We start from the raw sequence: 20756 nt of genomic DNA, 5'->3' as shown, positions 1-20756 counted from the left end.
GTATGGTTGGAAACTCAATCTTGAGGGGTAACACACACTCTTTCCCATAAACCAATTTAAATGGAGTATGGCCGGTAGCTCGCTTGAACATTGTATTGTACGCCCATACTGCCACATACAGCTTCCTGTCCGAGTCTCGTATCTTCTCAAAGACTATTTTAGACAGGATCCCCACAAGCTGTTCATTAGTACTTTCAACTTGCCCATTTGCTTGCGGATTATAAGGAGTCATTTTGTTATGCTTGATCTGCCAAGCCTCAATCAAGCTTTTAATCACTTTGTTCAAAAAATGGGTTCCACGGTCCAATACTAATTCCTTCGGTGGACCAAAACGACAGATAAACTGCTCTAAAAGGAAACTTGTAGTCTCTTTTGCATTGTCTTGCCTCATCGCCCGCACTTCTGACCATTTTGTAAAATAATCAGTGGTGGCTACTATAATGTACCTCTTTTGAGTAGTAGATGACGGGGTAATAGGACCCACAAAATCAATGCCCCACTTCTCAAATGGAAGGATAGCCATGATAGGCGTAAGTGGATGTTTTCTATTTTCTCTACTGTCATGTCTTTGACAGGTATCACATCTCTTTACATACTCAAAAGAATCTTGGAAGATAGATGGCCACTAATATCTGGCATCACACATCGGCGGTAGATTTCATCAACACCTTGTCGATATAGTGTCCCTGCGATCAAGGAAAACTTCAATGCCTATTGTTTGATTTTCCTCTTTTCAGAATTTGACAAACCAGCTCGAGTTTCTCCTGTTGATAAATAATGTGTAATAGCAGCATACCAAGATGGAATGGAAGCTGTATCAATTTTAAACACTTCTTCAATATCACTTCCTTCAATCAAAGTCTCTTTCGGCTCCCCAAAATCCAGAAGGCATTCCACAATACCCTACAACCTCGGTGGCTTACTCTTAATCTCATAATCGAACTCCTTCAAAGTGATTAACCACTTTGCCAAATGATTAGGCGGCTATAGCTTGTTCATAAGCAATCTCAGCCCTTCCGCCTTTGTATAAAACACTACCTTTTCATAGAGGATGTAGTGCCTGAATTTCTTAGTCCCAAAGACCATCCCAAGACACAACTTCTCCATGTAGGTATAATTAATCTCTGAAATGATCAATTTTCGACTAGCAAAAGCTATCGGATGATATCACTTTTCCTCCCAAATTTGGGCTAAACAACAGCTAATACTATGCATGGCTACTAAATATATATAAAGCACCTCACCTCTTTTAGGTGCTTTTAAAATGGGTGCTTTTACTAGCTCATGTTTCACATCCTCAAAAGCTACCTTACAAGGGTTGCTCCACTCAAATGAACAACTAAAGGATAATAAAATCGTTAATGGCAACGTTCTTTGTGCCAAAGAATTTATAAACCTCTGATAGTACCCTATCGATGACAGAAAGCTATGAACCTCTTTCGGAGTGCGTGGTGGACTCATAGCAACTATGACCTTGATCTTTTCAGGGTCAGTTGCTATCCCTACTAAACTGACCACATGACCTAGCAATAGCCCATAAGGTACTCTAAAAACACACTTTCGTGGGTTAAGAGCGATACAAAATTGTTTGCAGTGCTCTAAGTACTTTCTTAAGATAACCAACATCCTTTTCCTTACAGTAGCTACCCCCAGGTCATCAATAAATACTTTCAACTCATCTAGGGAGATGTCAACAAAGGTCTTGTCTGCTATTCGTTGCCACAATCCAGGTGCATTGCATAAACCAAAGGCCATCACATGGTATGCAAAAGTACTAAAGACAGTAATAAAAGTCATTTTCAACTTGTCCTCTTCTGCAATTGCCATCTAGTTATATCCTGCAAAGCAATCCATAAACGAATATATTTCCCTACCCGCTAATTGATCCAAAATCTGGTCAATAAATGGCAACGGGTAGTAATCCTTAACCGTCTACTTATTCAGCTCTTTAAAATCTACACATAGTCGGATTTGGTTATTTTTCTTCCTTTTGATAACAACTGGTGAACACCATTCTGTGTGTTGTTCAAAATAGCTTTCCTTAGCTTCTGCAACTCCTCAAACAGCCCGTCCCTCAATTCAAAAGGCATACACCTTATCTCATGACACACAGGACGACTGCCATCTTTTACAGGAATAGTATGAACAGCTAGACTGGGAGGAATGCCTCTTAGCTCATCATAACTCCAAGTAAAGATATCGGGGAATTCTTGAATCAAGGATACATAGTCCTCCCTTTCTGCTGAACTGAGAATGGAACCTAACTTAATTGGCCGTGAATCATTCAGCGTGCCAAGGTCCAACTCAATCACATCCGCATCTCTTATCCTATCTTGCGGCTCTATCGGCTCGTTTAGACTTATTTGATAGATATCCTCTGTAGTGGACCCCTCTTTAGATTCATCGTTGGATGATGTCTCACTACCAGATGGATCATCTGCTATCTCTAATTCAGTAGAAGATAAAGGAGCTCTCTCACTTTGAGGAGACTCAAGATAAGCATCAACTATTACTCGATTAGCACCTCTACCTAGAACCACTCGAGTGGCGAATATATCGACTTGACAGTCTATTCGTAAGATTCAAGGTCTACCTAGCAAAACCTGATAGCTAGGGCGTCCTGCAAATCTTATCACCCTAAAGTCCAAACAACATTCTACACTCCCAACTGTAACATGGACTCTAGTAACACAACCTTCTGGTTGTCTTAGACTATCATCAACCATTCTCAGAAGGGTGGAGCTATCTTTCTGGATGCCTAGACCCAACCTCTCCATCAACTCTGAACTCATGATATTGATGGAGGATCCAGTGTCTACAATGGCATGTTCCACTAATATTCCATCCACATAAGGTGGAACCCTAGGGCAGTTCTTTTCAGCATGGTCAAACCAATCTTCCCCTACTCGTGCTATGCCTAGAGGTTCCACAATATACCCGATACACAGGATCTTTTTAAATTCCTTGCATACTCTTGGAGATAATTTGATCAATTGCAAGAGGTTCACATCTGGTTTAACTTCGCAAAGAGAACTTGCTAAATAAAAATCATGATAAGTAGCCAAAGCTCTCTTTTCTCACCAAACCATCCTCTCTTTTGGTCTTTGGATTGGTTTTGCTGCTTTTTTCTTGGCTCTTGCCTTCTTTCTGGGCACTGCCTCATCCTTCTTAGGGTCACCTTTCCTGTCAACCGGCCTTACCGGTCCCCCTTCTATGCTAGAATTCTGGACTTCCGTCCCCTTATCCCCTTGTTTAGGGTTTGCCTCAACCTGTTTTGTATTATCTTTGTCAACCTCTTTAGACTTTTGGTCCCTTGTCATGGCTCTTAGGTTAGAGGTTTCAACATCATTAACTCGTACAGCCTCAATAAGGCTGACTTCGTTGCCTTGTGGCAACTCTTCTACAGTTGTTTTTCCCCTCTGCCATATTTGCCTAGGTGCATCATTCTGCTGCAAGTTATTTCCTTGCGCTCTATGATTCATTGGGCCCAGTTGTTTACTCCCTTTTTGGAGAGAACTAACCTTGCTCCAACAGGTAGCAGCTAGATGGCCCGACTTCCCACAAATGTCACATTTCACATTTGGACAATTTCTGGGGAAGTGCTGTCCACCACACCATTTACAATTGAATCTAGAGGGTCCACCCTCTTCACAGCATCAACTCCCTATCAGATTTTGTTGCTTCTTCAAGAAATTAACATCGATAGCTATTTGTCAATATGGTTCGGAAATCATATAGGTATAATGCTTCATCATGTCCTTAACTTCGCCAAGGACATTAGATGCACTCGACTCGTAGCCTCGATCATCAACCCGTCATTCCATTGGTCTAACAATCTGATTTGGCATTGGCTGTTGCCCCACATGAACAACATTAGAACTCGAAACTTGGCCTCCAACATTTGATGGAGCCAACTGACTTGCCATGGGCATAGTCACACTAGGAGAAGCCGGTAGTAAAGGTATATTTGAAACCATACTCCCTCTCCCAATAGGGTTAGTCATAGGTATCCCTTGACTTCCATTCATCAATGATGGATTTCTGCTAGGTAGTAAACCCCCATTAACATTTATTCGAGAGGAGTAGGCCGTTTGTAATCGTGCTTCTACTCCCTCTGCCCGCATAATAGCGGTGTCTATATCTGCCAAGGCCACACTGCTCAATTGCACTTGGATATTAAAGTCCAACCCATGCAAAAAGTATTGCAATTGGGCAACCGACGGAATGGGAATGTAAGTTTGCAACTTACGGAATACCTCCTTCAGCTTCTTGGCATATGCTTTTACATTCTCATGAGGATCATGACGTGTTACATTCAAGACCTGCAACCAATATTGGCCACCTATTTCAGGGGCATATTCTGCTCGGAAAGCTGCATAGAATTGATCGATGGTAGTTATGGTTCCAGACTCTATGTTGTGATACCATACCGGAGCCCTTCCTTTTAACGTCATATTGAAGAACATCATGAGACGTCCCTCGTCTTGGATGCGATAATTGAATATCAATCTCTGAAATTCATAGATGTGAAATTCTGCATCCTCTTCCGCTAACCCATTAAAAATGGGCAAGGGGACTCCTAAGGCTGGTAAATCCGGCTTCCCTACAGGAATTGCAATAGGCTGTGCCATGGTGACAATCGGATTAGCAATAGGAGCTTGTACGGGTGAATTCACCCCCCCACTTGAAGTGGGTAGACTTGGTGGAGGAGAGGAAGATCTTACACTTCCTCCTACACCTAATGGAATAGGTGGAGTAGTTAAATGACTAAGACCACTACTTCGTATACGTACTAGGCTACTCCTTTGAGGAGAATAACGGCTTACGATCTCTAACTTCCGTCTAGCCCTCTTAGCACATTCTACTTTTTGGATTTCGGCTTGACGGTCCTTGTCAGAGGACATAAACCAACTTTCTTTTGGTTCCTAGAAACCCTAGATCCAAAAACCACCACTTATAAGTGGCTCCCCGCAGACGCACCACTGATGGGCCCTAAAATGGGCCGCCACTAGCTATAGCACTAGCCGGACCTCATGCTCATGACACAAAACACCCTCACGACCTCGCAGACCAGGAGCGTCAATCTAAGGCTAAAGGACAAGCTGCCCTAAAGCTTAATTCATGCATTTATAGTTTATGTTCCAACATTTTCCTTAAACTCCTCCAAGGGAGAACCCTTATACCTTGGTAATGCCATGATCACACACACATAGGAGGCACTCCACCGACTAATAGTCGGAGCCCCACTGCAGTTCTCCTATATCTCAAGGATTGGCCCTTTGATGCGTTGCTAAACATATAACACAAACAAGCACAAAGTCCTCTCTTTTATATTTCTCGTATTTACAGGAGATATACCATGCTTCCTCACTTTATAGTCCCTTAGGAAACCAACCCTCTACCCTACGGCAAGGGATAACCTCACACTCTCAAACGTGGATCAAAGTCCTAAGAAAACAATTGCTATGCAGTTCAAGAGATTTTTCCTTCGATACCATGAACCATGTATAGTGCATAATGTGAATGGTTTAGTGCACAAACAATAGAAAATCAGTATTATGCATCGTGCGCAACCAATCTTTTCATGATTTCCATGCTAACGTTTATGTATTGAAACGAGGAGAGACACCAAGCCTTACACTCATGCTGTCTTTTCCTTTATTTTAAAACAATGTCCTATAACCATGATGCAACACATAAATCAAATTTAAGATTGTACTTTGACACTCAAACTCTCCTCTCACCCTACCGTTTAATGTTTTGCAATCGTTGATAGGTGTAAGAGTCGTTTTATGTGTATTTCTTTGTAGAGAAAGTAATAAATACGGACAAAAACATAGAAATGAGGGTAAACCGAGGCTAACCTCATGTTCTACTTCATTATACATTGCACAAACACTTATGTAATTTTTTGAAATTTTTCCTTTATCATTTCCTAAATTTCTCCCTTTTAAAACCCATTTTCACCATTTTTTGGTATTTTTCTCTATTATTTTCAATAAAAAATGACCAAAAATTGAAATTGATTATGGGCTATGGCCCTTAGGTTCTTTGATAGCAAAATTTCAAGTTTTATTGATGTTATATCTCATGTTTCCCCTTTATTTTGCAAAAAAAAATCCCATTTTGCCTCTTAAACGCATGTTTTACGGGTTTTATACCATTAATTTCAATCATAACACTTATGATTTTCTGATTTTCTGAGCATAAACTGATCAAACTCATAGCAAACAACAACATAACGCATAATCAGTCCATAGGAACAATATTTCATCAACTAAATAGCATAAAAACTCATTTTTTCTTCATAAAAATTGAATTACCGCTTAGGCTTTGTGTCTCGGGATTTTGGTTTTGCTATGGGACTGCGTGTCAGCCCTCATTCAATGTCCAGCATCTTCAAGAATAGCACTCTTCATGTCTTCATCCACGCGGAAGCAATTCGGTCTCATCCGGACAAGCTTTCCTCCATCATTCTTCATTGTCTTCTTCCACACAAGAATTGCCTGTTAAGGGAGAGAGAGGGAGGAGAGAGAAAGATTAGAATCAGAGATTTCCAACCAGGCCACCATTTGAGGATCGAAGATAGGCGATAGAGTCAGCAGGGAAGGAGTAGTTCGGGGGTAATGTCAGTTAGGTAGGTTGCTTGTAGACTGCCATCTCCATCCCCAAGGATGGAGCGCAAAAATTGGCGTTGATCTGCCCACGCCTTCTTCCCACGATTTCATGCTTCTTCTCTCTCCACGTTTTGTTAGTTGCATAAAATGTTACATGTCCCCCCCCAAAGGTCATGACCACTTGACCAAAGTTTGGTCCACCTTTTCAAATCTTGCCCGGTTTCTTGGCTCCTTCCCCGTCCGGTGTCTGAATTGAGCTCTGAAAAATCCTGGGCGTCCAGCTTGACATCCCGCATTGGTGGGTAGCTCCTAACAACCCACACGTCAGTGTGAAAAATTATCAAAAATCAACAAGTGTCGCTCGTGCGCCTTTAAAGCACTTTGATGCTTAAAATCATCCTAGGTCAAGCCGCCGCCTTCAACGTTGAATATTTTTCCCTTGATATTCGTAATTTTTAGCTATTTTTAAGCACTTCTCGGCATCAAAAATCCCCTCTCAGTCATGGTCATAGTTGTGGTCGTGGTTGTGGTCGTGGTCACGGTCCTGGTCACGGTCGTGGTCGTGGTCGTGGTCGTGGTCGTGGTCGTCGTAGTCGTAGTCATAGTCATGGTCGTGGTCGTGGTCGTGGTCGTATTCATAGTTGTGGTCGTGGTCGTGGTCGTGGTTGTGGTCGTGGTTGTGGTCGTGGCCGTGGTCGTGGTCATGGTCATGGTCGTGGTCGTGGTCGTCGTGGTTGTGGTCATGGGTTGTGGTTGTGGTCATCGTAGTCATAGTCATGGTCGTGGTCGATGCCGTGGTCGTAGTCATAGTCGTGGTCGTAATCGTAGTCATAGTGGTGGTGGTGGTAGTCATCATCGTCGTCGTCATAGTCGTAGTCATGGTCATGGTCGTGGTTGTGGTCGTCGTCGTCATGGTCGTAATCGTAGTCATAGTCATAGTCATGGTCATAGTCATCGTGGTGGTTGTGGTGGTGATGGTCATGGTCGTAGTCATAATGTAGAAAAAGAGAGAGAGAAGGAAGGAGAGGATAAAAATTTAAGAAAGAAAAAAAAGAGAGAGATGGAAGGAGAGGATAACAATTTAAGAAAAAAAAAGAATGATAACAAAAACAAATTGTTTGTTGTAATGTAGACAAAATGGAAAACGATGAAGGTCCTGTTGTTCAAGATCACGAGGCGTATCTTAATTAGCGTGTCCCATGTCCTTGTTCTCAATGCAAGCTGGCAATTAGAACACATACGACGATTTGATGAGTTTCAATCTGAGATCATTGATAAGGCGATTGCGGATTTTCAGCAAACACTAAGAAAAGTTAGTATCAATCATGCGAAAACATCGATTGTCTATAGAACACGTACGACGATTTGGCAAGTTTCAATTTGAGATCATTGATCAGGCGATTCTAGATTTTCAGCAAATGGTAAGAAAAGTTAATATCAATCATGCATTGTACTCGCAAACTAATTGAATACCATATACAATAAGATTGGGTCTGGTTGGCAAATTTTCTATCGAGGGTGGTGATGTCTTGTCCCAAGGACGACTGCACCCTTTGCGGCCAATTAAAAGAGTTCGTGGGCGTGCGATGGATGGAGTGCATGAGCCAATCCACCACTTGCAAGGACAATCTATACCGTCAATGCCAGAGGAGATAGGCAACCTTTCAGACCTACCTACAATCTTGGAGCCTGAGATGGAGGCAATGATCGATGCATTGATTCCCATGGATGTTGAGACTTCTGATCCGCTTAGAGAGGAAGCATCCATACCATTATATGATGGGTGTTGAGTATCTCACCTGAACACACTGCTTGGACTCTTAAGTGTGCAAGCAAAATACGGGTGAAGCGATGCGAGTGTGACCGAGTTTTTCAAGTACCTTGTACATACGCTTTGTTGATTTTTTTTTCGGTACTATTATTAAAAATATTTGTGCTTTTTCAAGGTGTTTATTATTTTTTTCAGGTTATTGAAATATCATATATTACCACCTGCAAATACCATGCCTGAGTCTCATGATGATGCACAACATGTTTTATGAAAGCTTGGCTTGGACTATAACAATATCCATGCATGTATCAACGATTGCATACTCTTTCGAGGAGAATACGAGACTATGGAGACATGTCCAAATTGTGGTGCTCATATGTATCGACAGGACTTGCAAGGGCAAACCATCCCTCAAAAAGTTCTCACTTATTCCCCGCATAAACCACATGTTTCATACGTCCGACATGGTGAGCTTGACAACGTAGCATACGCACAATAGGTCAAGGGATGGAGTTCAACGAATATCAGCGGATTCATGCACATGGAGCCATATTGACTCTACTTTCCTAGGCTTTGCCCGAGAGCCAAGGAATCTTTGGCTTGGTCTTGTAACAATGGATGGCGTGAACCCATTCGGTCTGTGCTCTCAACTTCTTACAGTGTGTGGCCTGTAGTCCTTGTCAACTACAATATCCCTCCATGGCTTTCTACGAAGAAATGACATCTCATCCTTAGCTTACTCGTCCCTAGCCGCGCTACAAAGTTAAAAATATGGACGTGTATCTTCGTCCATTAGTCGATGAGCTTAAGATTTTGTGGGAGGAGGGGGTCACCGTGCAAGATATGAGCAAGCACGATGGTCGATGGTTTGCCAATATTCGAGCCATTCTCATGTGGACCATGCATGACTTTTCGGGATTCGGAGAGTGCTTAGGTAAATAGGCCTCCATTATCGTTGGTAATATCTATGTTTTATCTCATTCAAGCTTGTATTCACTAGGTCATGGTGTTGAAACAGGTCTGGTTACCTCAAGTTATCATGCGTGTCCATTGTACGGGCCACAATTAGACTCCCTAAGGTCACGAATCATGAAGAAGATGGTATATCAAGGACACGCCGCTTTCTTGCCAGAGGATCATGAACTCAGGGAAGGTTTTCTTGGACGACCTCCAACACGTATGAACGCCGCAAGCTGGTACGAGCTGAAAATAGTCCATGCGGAGTCACATCCAAACGGAATGCGGTGGTTCTCATTTTTCTACGAGTTTCCATATTGGAGCCACTTACAGGTCAACCACTTGTTGGATCCCATGCATACTTTCAAGAATGTGGGCAGCTTGCTATGGGGCCACATCACAAGAAAGAGAGACACTATAGGGGCACGAATGGATTTGAAGGAGGTAGGTAAGATGGAGGCGCTTTGGTCGCGGTCAAGTGCTGATGGTCACATGCAGCTACCTCACGCTCCTTAGGTTTTTTCCACTAAATAAGAGCGCATTGTGAAGCAAGTAGTCAAGTCTATTCGCACTCCGACAGGTATGATGCATTCTCTCAGGTCTACATTTTTTAAAGATGACCAATTATCAGTGCTAAAATCCCATGATTGGCATAAGATATGCCAGTTTTGTACTACGAATGGATTGTAATTGGCATACGCATTTTGCTATTTAGATTGTAGCCATTATTCATAGTGCTTTCTCATTTGTGAGGCAGTTTGTACTATCCATCGCGATCGCAGGATGTCTTACTCTAGAAATATGTGGGGCCATTTATATGTTTTCGACTTTGGTGCAATGGATCTCACAAAAGGAGATTAAGATGTCCTCTATTGAATCCTCAAGGCGGGGAGCAGTGGAGATAGTCTGTCTCTTTGAAAAATACCTGCCCACCAACATGCTCACGATACAAATCCACCTTCTTGTGCATCTTGTAGATGAAGTGGAGATTGTTGGACTTGTCCATACACAATGGAAGTTCTTCTTGGAGCACTTCATGAAAACCCTGAAAGGCTTTGTGCGACAACGAGCTTGGCCAGAAGGTAGCATGGCTGAAGGTTGGTTGGTGTCTGAGGCGCTAGAGCATATTTCAGAATGGCTACCAATAATGGATCTAGACAACGAAATGCTATGGTCGCTGAAGGACAATGATAGATTGACTGGAGATGTGGTGGTTGAAAATGGGGTAGAAAAAAGAATGGATGCCTCAATGGAGGAGAAGGTGAATCCCTTTTGTATGTTGCACCATGCCTCTATGGAGACGTGGCTCGCCAAGTACCATATCACTAGGCAAGATCGAGAGGAAGCACAATCTGAATTCCAACATAGTACGCGTCATCAACCAATTCGATATCGTGAGGGCATGGAGGAGATGCTGCGGTTCATGTCAACATGATGGTTGCATGGAGCTTTGATCGCAGCGTCTCACGAAGGGACATAGATCTCAATGGAGGAGTGGGGATTCTCGAGGGGATGTAGTCCAAAGGTGATGAGGTGTTTAGGATTTGTCGTATCTATATTTTATATGCGACATTTAATTTGATTGTTTCAATGTACAGTACAAAATATATAGTGCAACATGGTCGCGCAAAATGGCATTTTCGCGTGGAGCGTATTGACAAAATGCACTCCACAATGAACTGTGGTATCATGGCAAGATTCGAGCAAGAGAGCTGGCGATAAGCAGCGGATCCAAACATGGTTATAGATGAGATGGAGTATTTTGGGAACTTGCAAAGTATTGTTACGGTGGATTACCATAGCTTCTTCATGATACTATTCCATGTGCAATGGTTCAAAGTGGTACTTGGAGGAGCTGGAGCAACAGTTCGACGAGGTCCATCTGGATTTCTCGAAATAGATTCCAAAAAAAAAGGATAGATTTGCGCGACACCTTTGTATTGCTGGCTCATTGTGAATAGGTGCATGGAATCATTTGTTTATTAATTGTATTACGACATGGTACATGTCACAATGGTTTAAACTCTCTTATACGTGTTTGTGAACAGGTAATCTTCTATCCAAACCCCCGATAACCTCGATGGTGGTATGTTATACCTTCAACTCCCCAAAGTGCGAGAGTATATGATCAAAGCGATGTTCCGAGCATAGATAAAGACAATATACAAATAGAGGGGTCAATATTGCAAGGGGTGGAGGCCACCAAAAGCTTGGAGCCAGCATCGACTAATAATGATGGAAATATAGGAGTCCAATAATTCTTTGAGAACGAGGTGGACTCCTCCTTTTGTGGTTACATATCTATCGACCTTCCAATGTATGCGGAGTTGTGTCAAGAGATTGACATGGGACCATAGGATACTTCATACTTGGAGCATCCACTTATTCAATTCATTGACCAATCGCTTGTAAGGATACATAAGATATGCATTTTAAGTGAGATCTTTTTTTTAAGGATTTAAATTACTGTGCTTTGTATGATTTAAATTAATTATTCTAACATCATTTTTAATCTATGCATGTGACATTTTCAAGATGAATCGAGGGATGAGTGATGAGGAGTTACATGATATCTTCACACGCAGGTCTCCAGACCAGATCGCGAGATTTAGAGACATGGCAGACTAGGAACTGTCTCGGTCTTTGTCAAGGCGTTTTGCTAGATCTGCTTCAGCGTGATCAGATGCTTTAGCTTTGAGCAGACGAGCTCGATGCTCTAGACTTGGGCTAGAGGGAGGGAGTGCTTCAGGGTCAGGGGGATGCTGTAGAGATACGGAGTCAGTGAGCCCACGATCGACACGGGATACAGGTGTGACTCCTCACTCTCGTGGCGGTTCCAGGGAGCATGGCTCAGGCTCAGGTGGATGCTCTGGAGACACAGACGCGGTGTCTCCATCTCGTCGTTCAACTGGAGTTATGTCACCTCTAGGATTTGTCACACCTGTGGGGACGTCTACTCCAGTTACTCCGGCTTTTGCTCAGTTGTCAGTAGGTGGCACCCCTATGGGTGCCACTCCGACATATATTACCTCGGTCGGTACACCGGATGCACAGGGGTCTCTTGGACATGTCCAAGAGCATAGATGTAGATGGGAGAGGACCCATCTTAGGCATACCCCAGGGGGATATGCATATCTAGTCGATAATAGGTCAGGAGCCATCATCATGAATGATGAGGGGAGGAGGGTGATGGCTCGCATGAGAGAGTTGTGCCAATAAGTTTTTCGGCACAATGTCTTAAATCATTGGAAGAACATACCGGAGGGGAGCAAGGACTACACAGTATCATCCTTGCATGAGGAGTTTTCGATTCCAACCTCAGTAGATAGATTTTCTATGTGTTGGATGATGGATTGCATGCATACATATATGTCACAGACGATCCGATGCATGCAAGGCAATGAAGAGTGAGGCTGCAAAGCCCGAGTGGCTAGACGCGGACGATTGGTACCGACTAAGGGAGGAGGCTACTGATTCTCCAGGACGTTGGAGTCAACAACGTGATGCGATGAGGGCATGGCTCGAGGCCGGAGTGGTCCATCATCTTGGGAGTGGCGGCCATGGGACATATTTGGAGGACTTTGTAAGTTTTTGTTTTGTTTTGCTTGTTTATTTTTTTGCAAAATCCTTTGTACAGACAATCATGTTTCTAACAGTTAGCATTTTGTTTTCTTTGCAGCACTCCATTTTAAATCACGATCTGATTGGCCTTGAGACTCGATATGCATAGAGGCACGGTCTCACTTCATTGATTGACCGATTGTATAGACGCAACGGCCTTGTAAGTCACTCATATTTCTTGTCTGTAGTTACCATGTTTAAATAGAATGCATTATTGTATGGTGGACTGATGTGTTGTTGTTTCTTTTTTTGTAGAGTCCGTTCGATGCTCCTTTGCGATGGGACAAGCTTTTGGATAGCGAGGATATGTAGCTCGCCCTTGGATTCCTGGAGCTCACACACCTTTATTTTTTGGTCGCCTGATCTATGTAGACATTTTCTATGTATTAGTGATATCTTGTCATGATTGTATCAATCTCTTATTATACGATCATGTATTTATTTCATGTATCAGTGTTATGATTTCAGTATACTTTTTTTTTGTTTGCACGAGCATTGTACACTGTGCAGAAACTTTTTTGTATGGCTCAAATAAAGCACACAGTGCTATATGTGGCAAGGCAACTTGCTGCCCTGCCACAATTTTTTTTTTTCCATGTTACCATTGCTATTAGCGTCCCAAATTCACTGCTCGCGTTCTTATTGGCGTCGTTATTCTTCTTGCAAACCGTCGCTATCATCATCAATATTGGCATCGGTATCAGCATCGCAGTGTCAGTATTAGCGTCGATATCAAGGCAACGCTGATACCGACTGTTCTATGGTGTCACCAATAACAATGCTTTTTGCGATGATGGTGTCATGGAGTTCGTGCAAAAGCTGCTAAACACGGAGTTCAAGATGTTGCAAGGCACAAGGCCAACAAGAAGATCTCAATTTTTTGATGCCAAAGATCACTATATTGCTTGCCAAGTGAATAACAACAAAGAAGCTACCAACTACTCTTGACAAGAAGCTGCAGTTATAGGCATACCGCCTTTGAAAAATAACTTGTTCAGGATTCATTATTCTTGGGCCTTAACCAACCTCGGGATGTTGTGATAACTACCACTTTCCTCAATTCTCATTGAAAATTGGCCAGAACTATGATCCGATCCAGTGTTTCATCTAGGTAAATTATGTTCCTTACGATTCTAGAATCTTCAAACTGCCGCCTTTTTGGCTGTTTATAGAGTTGCAAATAGTTGCAAATTCTGGGTCCTTCAGTGAAGCTCCTCCCACGAGGAAACCATCTATGTCTTCATGCTATGCCATTTCAGCACAGTTTGCTTCATTTACAAAACCGCCATAGATTATGCGCACTTGTGAAGCCACATCTAGAGAGACGTTTTTACTCATCCAATCACGAACAACTGCATGCACCTCGTGTGCTTGTATAGGTGTTGCCACTTTGCCAGTACCAATAGCCCAAACAGGCTCATATGCAATAACGATGTCAGACCAACCAGGTACATGATCTGCAAATGCCTTGAGCTAGACAAAGCAAACATCAAAGGTTTTCCCAGCTTCCCATTCCTCCAGTTTTTCATCAATGCAAGCAATAACCTTCAACCCTTGTCCTAATGCATATGCAGATTTTTTCCATGTAAACTCATTCATTTCACTGATTATATGTCTGCCTTCAGAATGGCCAAGTATCACCCAATCACAACCGACATCCTACAGCTGCTCAATACTGATTTCTCCCATAAAAGCTCCACCTTTTCCATGGCTTCAAAGCGTCCTTTGAGTTGCTGCCTTTACTTCGCTTGCTGGCAAAAAAATTTCATCCATGTAGAGCAGAACCCTCTATGGAACCGACCAGTCGGGCTCACTCCATACACAAGAGAACAGGTGACATGGATCCTATCAGGTGCAAACCTTGGTGAAGAAGAGATGGAATAGTAGCAGGCCTGAAGACGAGGTGAAATAGATGCAAAAAAGACACCAAGAGTAGGTTTGGCAGAGGGGAAATCTGTCATGACTTCCAAAAGACTCCTTTGGTTAGCTGTAATCCATTGCTGATACTCATCCTTGCCGAGGGGCGAAGCCAGAAACTTCAATCGGTCCTTTTCAGCAAGATCAGAGACGTGAGATGCTAGAGCAACAGTTTGCGATCCAGCAATTAACACCATAAAGCTCCCAAATCTTGAGATTTTGCCGAGAGGATTCATCCCAAAATAGCTCTTGCCCCATGACACAAGAAGCTCCTCATCTCCAATATAGCATGTCATTTTCCCCCAAAAATAGCCAGACCCAAAAGAAAAAACAAAAATCACACCCCTGTAAGCTTCTTTTGAAGCTTTTACTCAATCATTGGAAATGATTTTATAAGGCTTGAGCTCTCTTCTTGCTTTCAGAGTTACTCACTAAGAGTGAGAGAGAGTAGAACTCGTTCTTGTGGATGTTCCCATCCCGTTTGATCTCACAATGGTGTGGCCAGTGTAGTAGCCACAACACGATGCTCTTTACTTATTTATGCCTATTAATATATTTATTGATTTCTTCTCTAATATGGAGATAAGAATAACAAAAACCATGCTTTCAGTGAAGAGACTAACATATGATCATATCATACAATTTGTTAATGAAGGATGGGATACAAGGACAGAAGGAAAAATTATATCTAAGATAGATCAAGACTCTATAGCTTGTAAATATATGATTGCTACTCAAAATTTTATCCTTAGCTTTTACTATAGTCGATGGCATTTTGTTGGTAGTAGTCTAGTTGCTTTAGACCAGAATCTTAATGATTTCAGCAAGGATCCTATAGTGGATCTTGATATTTGGTTCAACGAGGATATTATTGCAATCTTAAAGATCAGAAAATCATGTACGCTACATCAAGTGAGGATGGATTTACAAAATGAAGACATTGAACTACCATGCTCCTTTGTATTCCAACTTGACAAGAAATGAGTAAGTTTTCACATCATATTATATCTACTTAGATGTATATCAAGATCTCACTTTCTAACTAACAAACATTTGTAATTTATTTTTTATAGATATCGAAAAGAAGAGAAAATAAAATACACTGCAATGACATTCAAGAAAATATATCTTTACTATTAATATAAAATACATGTACAAATTTTATAGCAGATGTCTATCTGCCATCTCTATGAGATATACAAGGGCTGAAGGGCAAATTTCTATATATGAAGGCTTACAAGGTGATATGGCAAAGCTATTTCTTTTTTGGAGAACTATCCTTTCTAGGAGTCATTTTGCCTTTCTTTGATGTCTTGGGTATAGAAGGTGTTGAAGCTGTGGATTTGCCTTCCGTGGTTATAAGCACCGCATCTCCTTCATGGTGCAAATCCCCGCCAATCTTTGTTGTTGGTTGTATACACTTGACCATTATATACTTCAAGATCTTTGCTCTGATGTACCAAACATGCTCAGATGTATAGCAATCCTTCGAAAACTGTCACACATTTATAGAAAAAAGAGTTTTAGTTCATTATTGTTCTTACAATAGACTATATTTTTATCATCAATGGACTATTTGCAATTAATATCTATCTTAAAGTTTAGCATCTTTCATATTACCTTTACATGTTTATCATCATTAAGATAAACAAAGTTAACCATTCTTCTAGCATTTGCAATCACCCTCCAGCCACAAGAATGGCTATCATCCTGATGGGGACACTGCAACCACCAACACAAAGTAAAACTATAAAGAGGACGAATGGTAGTTCATAGAATAAACTCATGTTTCAATTATTTTAATGAATAACTTACCGCAACTTGTCTATATTGCATTGTTGCAAGCAAATCAGACGGCATAGGGGGTCTCTTCTCTAGCTCTTCAATTAATCTTTTGGCACCTCTATATATAAAATATGTTGAAATTTAGAGTACTTACAAAAAAAAGAATTGAAATATCAAGGAGCCCTTGGATAATATAACTTACAATTTAGCATTTCCATGGCTTCCTTTCATAGAGTTGATTAAAAAGCATTGCTTATCCACAAGGTCTATTGCAATCAAGCTCCAATGGGAACTAAAAGCAATCATATCTCAACAAATTAGTAGGATAAAATCTCAAAAACTCTAATAGAATATTGAATCACTTACTTTTCATTATATGGAATTATAAGCAGCTCCAAAGTATCGAAGTCAATCAAATTGAGCGAGTGCTCAATAAAACTTGTATCAAGCTCATTCCTCATAAAGAATGAGATAGATGGATCAAAAACCTCAATTTTTTGTTGTATATCAAAAGGAAACTCATGCATTATACACCTAGAAAATGCATAGAAATAGTGAGTATAAACAAGAAAAATCTTATTGTTAAAAAAATATAAAAAAGTATAAGTAATTATGGATGGACATACCTTAGGCCAGCAAGAATAAGACTGCCATTTACTTCTCTTCTTTTATCCTTAAGAATCTGAACACATGCAGCATCAAAGGAGATAACCTCAGTTCTTTTGCCTAAGTCACTAGGTAAGAAACAAAACACACTGAATCCTTTTGGATTAGCTGTTTCAAGAAGGGTGGCTAGCTCATTTTCAAACGACTCTAGTTGCTCTATTTCCCTTTCTTCAACCCTTTGCCTCCTATACTCTCTCCATTTATCTGCTTGTTCCTCTTTAGCTTTCTCCTCTTTTTCATGTTGCCTTGTATCCTTCTCATGGGTGACATCCTCAACACTGAGACCAGAATCTTCTTTCTTTCTCCTAGCTGGGGGCACATTAAGGATATTAAATGTCTTCATATCAGTGAGGGGAATTGGCCCAAGGACCTTCAAAAATCTATATCTTAGCCTCCTAAGAATTACCATGTCCTTGTCCATGAGTGTGAGCCTATGAGCATAAGCAGCACAAATGTAGGCATCTTGAAAAAACTCAACTAGAAAATCCTATGTAGCTTCTTGTATACAATTAAGAGCTGTTATTGTCCATCTGAAACTATCCAAACTATATCTGTCACAAATTTCCCTGACAAGCCTCTGAAAAGACAACTTTGGAATTGCATTGTCAAGAGCATTTACTGCCTTCCTAATCTCCCTTAGACACCTGACATTTTGAGAAAACTTTCTCCTTGGCTTTGACTTTCTAGAGAGCTTTTGAGGCTTTGAAGACTGATGAATCTTTGATGCTAAATCCCTAGGATCAATCTTCTCTTTTCTTGCTGTTGCCTTAGTCCTAGCCATTTCCCAAAAAAAGATATGTTACTTCTTCTTCAGCATGTCCAACGAAACGCGAGTCCCAGACAAGAGTTATCTATGCTGCATGGCGTTTTCGCGTTTTAGCTGAAATTTTCTCGAGCTGTCTAGTGAAACGCGAGTGTCAAGCAAGGCGCCTCCTTGCAGCTGCTTCTTTTCGCGTTTCACCAGACCTGTTGTCCATTGTGCCCAGTGAAATGCGAATTTAAGCCAGGAGACCTGCTTGAAGTACCTTATTTTTGCGTTTCACCGGACAGCTCATGAATAGCATAAAAATTGACAAAACCAAGAAAAAAGAGCTTTGATCCAAGGAAAGCTTTTAAGATTACATAAAATATCCACAAAATTAGGGAAGAAATTTGAAGATTTCCTTAAATATCCACAATATTAAGGAATGCTTTCACTGTGGAAAAAATTCTTTTGTAGTGGTCATAAGCTAATAATAACATAAAGGATTAAGGAAAAGTATCAAAACAATGCATTGAATGGAGCCTGTTATTGAAAAGCAAGATGCAGAAACCATACCTTCTTTTTAGCTTGTTCTTCACAATCTCAGCCTAAAGACGACAATATGCTCGAAGGTTTCCTTTGTTGGGGAAGCAGTGAAATGCTTGGAGATTGGAAGGAAATGCTTGGAGATTGGAAGGAACACCAAAAATAAAGATGGAGTAGCGATGAAATGCGATGAAAGGTAAAGGCGGTGGATTTGCATGGACTCAACGTTCTTCGCAAAGTGTTAATAACACACGTGTGACGTACTCTCGCTTACCGAATTTTTTTTAAAACTTGGAAAAGGGTTATGTAACACACGTGTGACGTATTTTTGGAAAAAGAGAGTGCGCACGTCTTCTGAGGAGTTTAATACTCTGTGTTAAATGAGACATGTGTACACATATTTTTCCATTATTACATAAACTTTTTTGTTGGAACTATCACCACATGCTTAACGGTCAATATAAAAGCATTTCAAAGCCATTTCTCCGACATTGTCTTCTTTTCTGCCAAAATTTCGTATTGACTTCCCTTCAAGGTCCTTGCTTCCTGTGTGGAGAGCAGTTCAACAATCTTTGATAGGTAACAATTTTTTTTGATTATAAGTATTTTAACAAAATAAATTTGATTAATATAGAAAGAATGTTTTATAACACTTGAACAATTAGAGATGTTATGTGCTTTCTATCTTTTAAAAGCAGCATAGCTTTTCCAAAAAATGATTTTATCATCAATTTTTGTGTTTCCATAGAATTAATTTATAGTTCATGTTTCTCTTCTTCATTTGCATTTTTTGAGCAGTGAAACGTGAAACAATGTCTCTGTTAGTGATATTTTGCTAAGTTTCACGTTTCACCGGCGACATATTGGAATATTTTTTGTCTTCAAGGTAGTGTCCGATGAAACGCGATTCCTTCACAGGCATTTGCCTTACACACTTGAATTTTTGCGTTTCACCGGTCAACTAAAAAAATTCTCTTTTTTTGATTTTTTTGTCTTGGAAAATCAATTTTGGGGCCTCTTTCCATGGTTCCATCTTGCTTTATTGGATATTGGTTCTATTCTGCTTTTTTTTTCAGGGATAAATATTTTTCTGGTCAAGGTGACAAAGAGGAAGCTATCTCTGGAAGGAATGGATGAGGAGGAGATAATTGAGACATCTGATGATAGGCTCTTTGATTTCTTACACACCATTGGAAATTCTTCCAAGTTTTGCTATATCAAGGAAATTTTCAATGTTCCTTTTGATTTGAAGGAGTTATTGGAGGATCTTGAAGATAAACTTAAGGAGTACATATGTTTTTATGATAGACATGTGCAAGGTTTGGAAGTCAATGGATTTGTTCATTATAGTGATGTCATGGGAGCCACCAATACATCCAGGTCAACTTTGCTAGGCAGGTTCAACCTCATTGATGAGGAATTCAGAAAGAAAGAAACATGTTGCCCTTTCCACAGGTACCAACACCAGTGCCTTTTGATCCACAAGGACGTTGGATTTATTGTGTATCTTCAGTACATGGAAAATTCTTCTCCAGATATAGACCAACAGAGAAAGCTAGAGGATATTGCAAGTATGGATAAGGAGGTCGAAGAGAAGGAGGAGATGTTCCAAGAAGATGTTGAGAATCAACTTGTCCAAGGTTTTGATGTAGGTTTATTCAAGAGTGACAATATCACAATGGTGGAAGAAAAGGAGATTGAGCCAAGTGCACAGGTTGATGAAGAAGGTCCTCTTGCCTGTGTTCCAACATTTCCCACTTATCTTATCAACAAGAAGAGATATGTGTTGCTAAATGATATTCAACATCTTTTTGATCTTAGAGAAGATTATTGCTTAGAAATCCTTGCAGGTTGGGGCAAAAATGACATGAATTTTATAGGTTATGAACAAGAACCACTAGCAAGTCTTGATGTTGAGGGAGAGAATTTCCAAGATAGCTCTATAGCCTTACATACATGTATTAATCAGATCATAGAATATGAAAAGGGGGGGCTACCTACAGAAGAAGAGTTCTTGCAGGTCCAGAAGAAACTTCATATTGATGATGTAGGGTATGAAGAGAGATTGAAGTCTCCATCAGATGAGAAGCCCAAGAGTTCAATAAATCTTTATGCTGATAGTCTTCTTGAAGAA

The 20756-nt window shown here is 40.8% G+C and overlaps 1 pseudogene; it reads right to left on the bottom strand.

The window, feature by feature from the left end:
* Window positions 1-14091: 14091 nt before the first annotated feature.
* Window positions 14092-15179, bottom strand: LOC148025719 (triosephosphate isomerase, cytosolic pseudogene; annotated as a pseudogene).
* Between the last annotated feature and the right edge of the window lie 5577 nt (window positions 15180-20756).

The sequence above is a fragment of the Lygodium microphyllum genome, chromosome 14 (genome assembly GCF_053477565.2).
Source record: "Lygodium microphyllum isolate KBCC chromosome 14, Lygodium_microphyllum_v1.1.10, whole genome shotgun sequence".
NCBI classification, from domain to species: Eukaryota; Viridiplantae; Streptophyta; class Polypodiopsida; order Schizaeales; family Lygodiaceae; genus Lygodium; species Lygodium microphyllum.
Note: the sequence above shows the minus strand (reverse complement) of the source record. Positions and strands in the feature narration are given on the sequence as shown.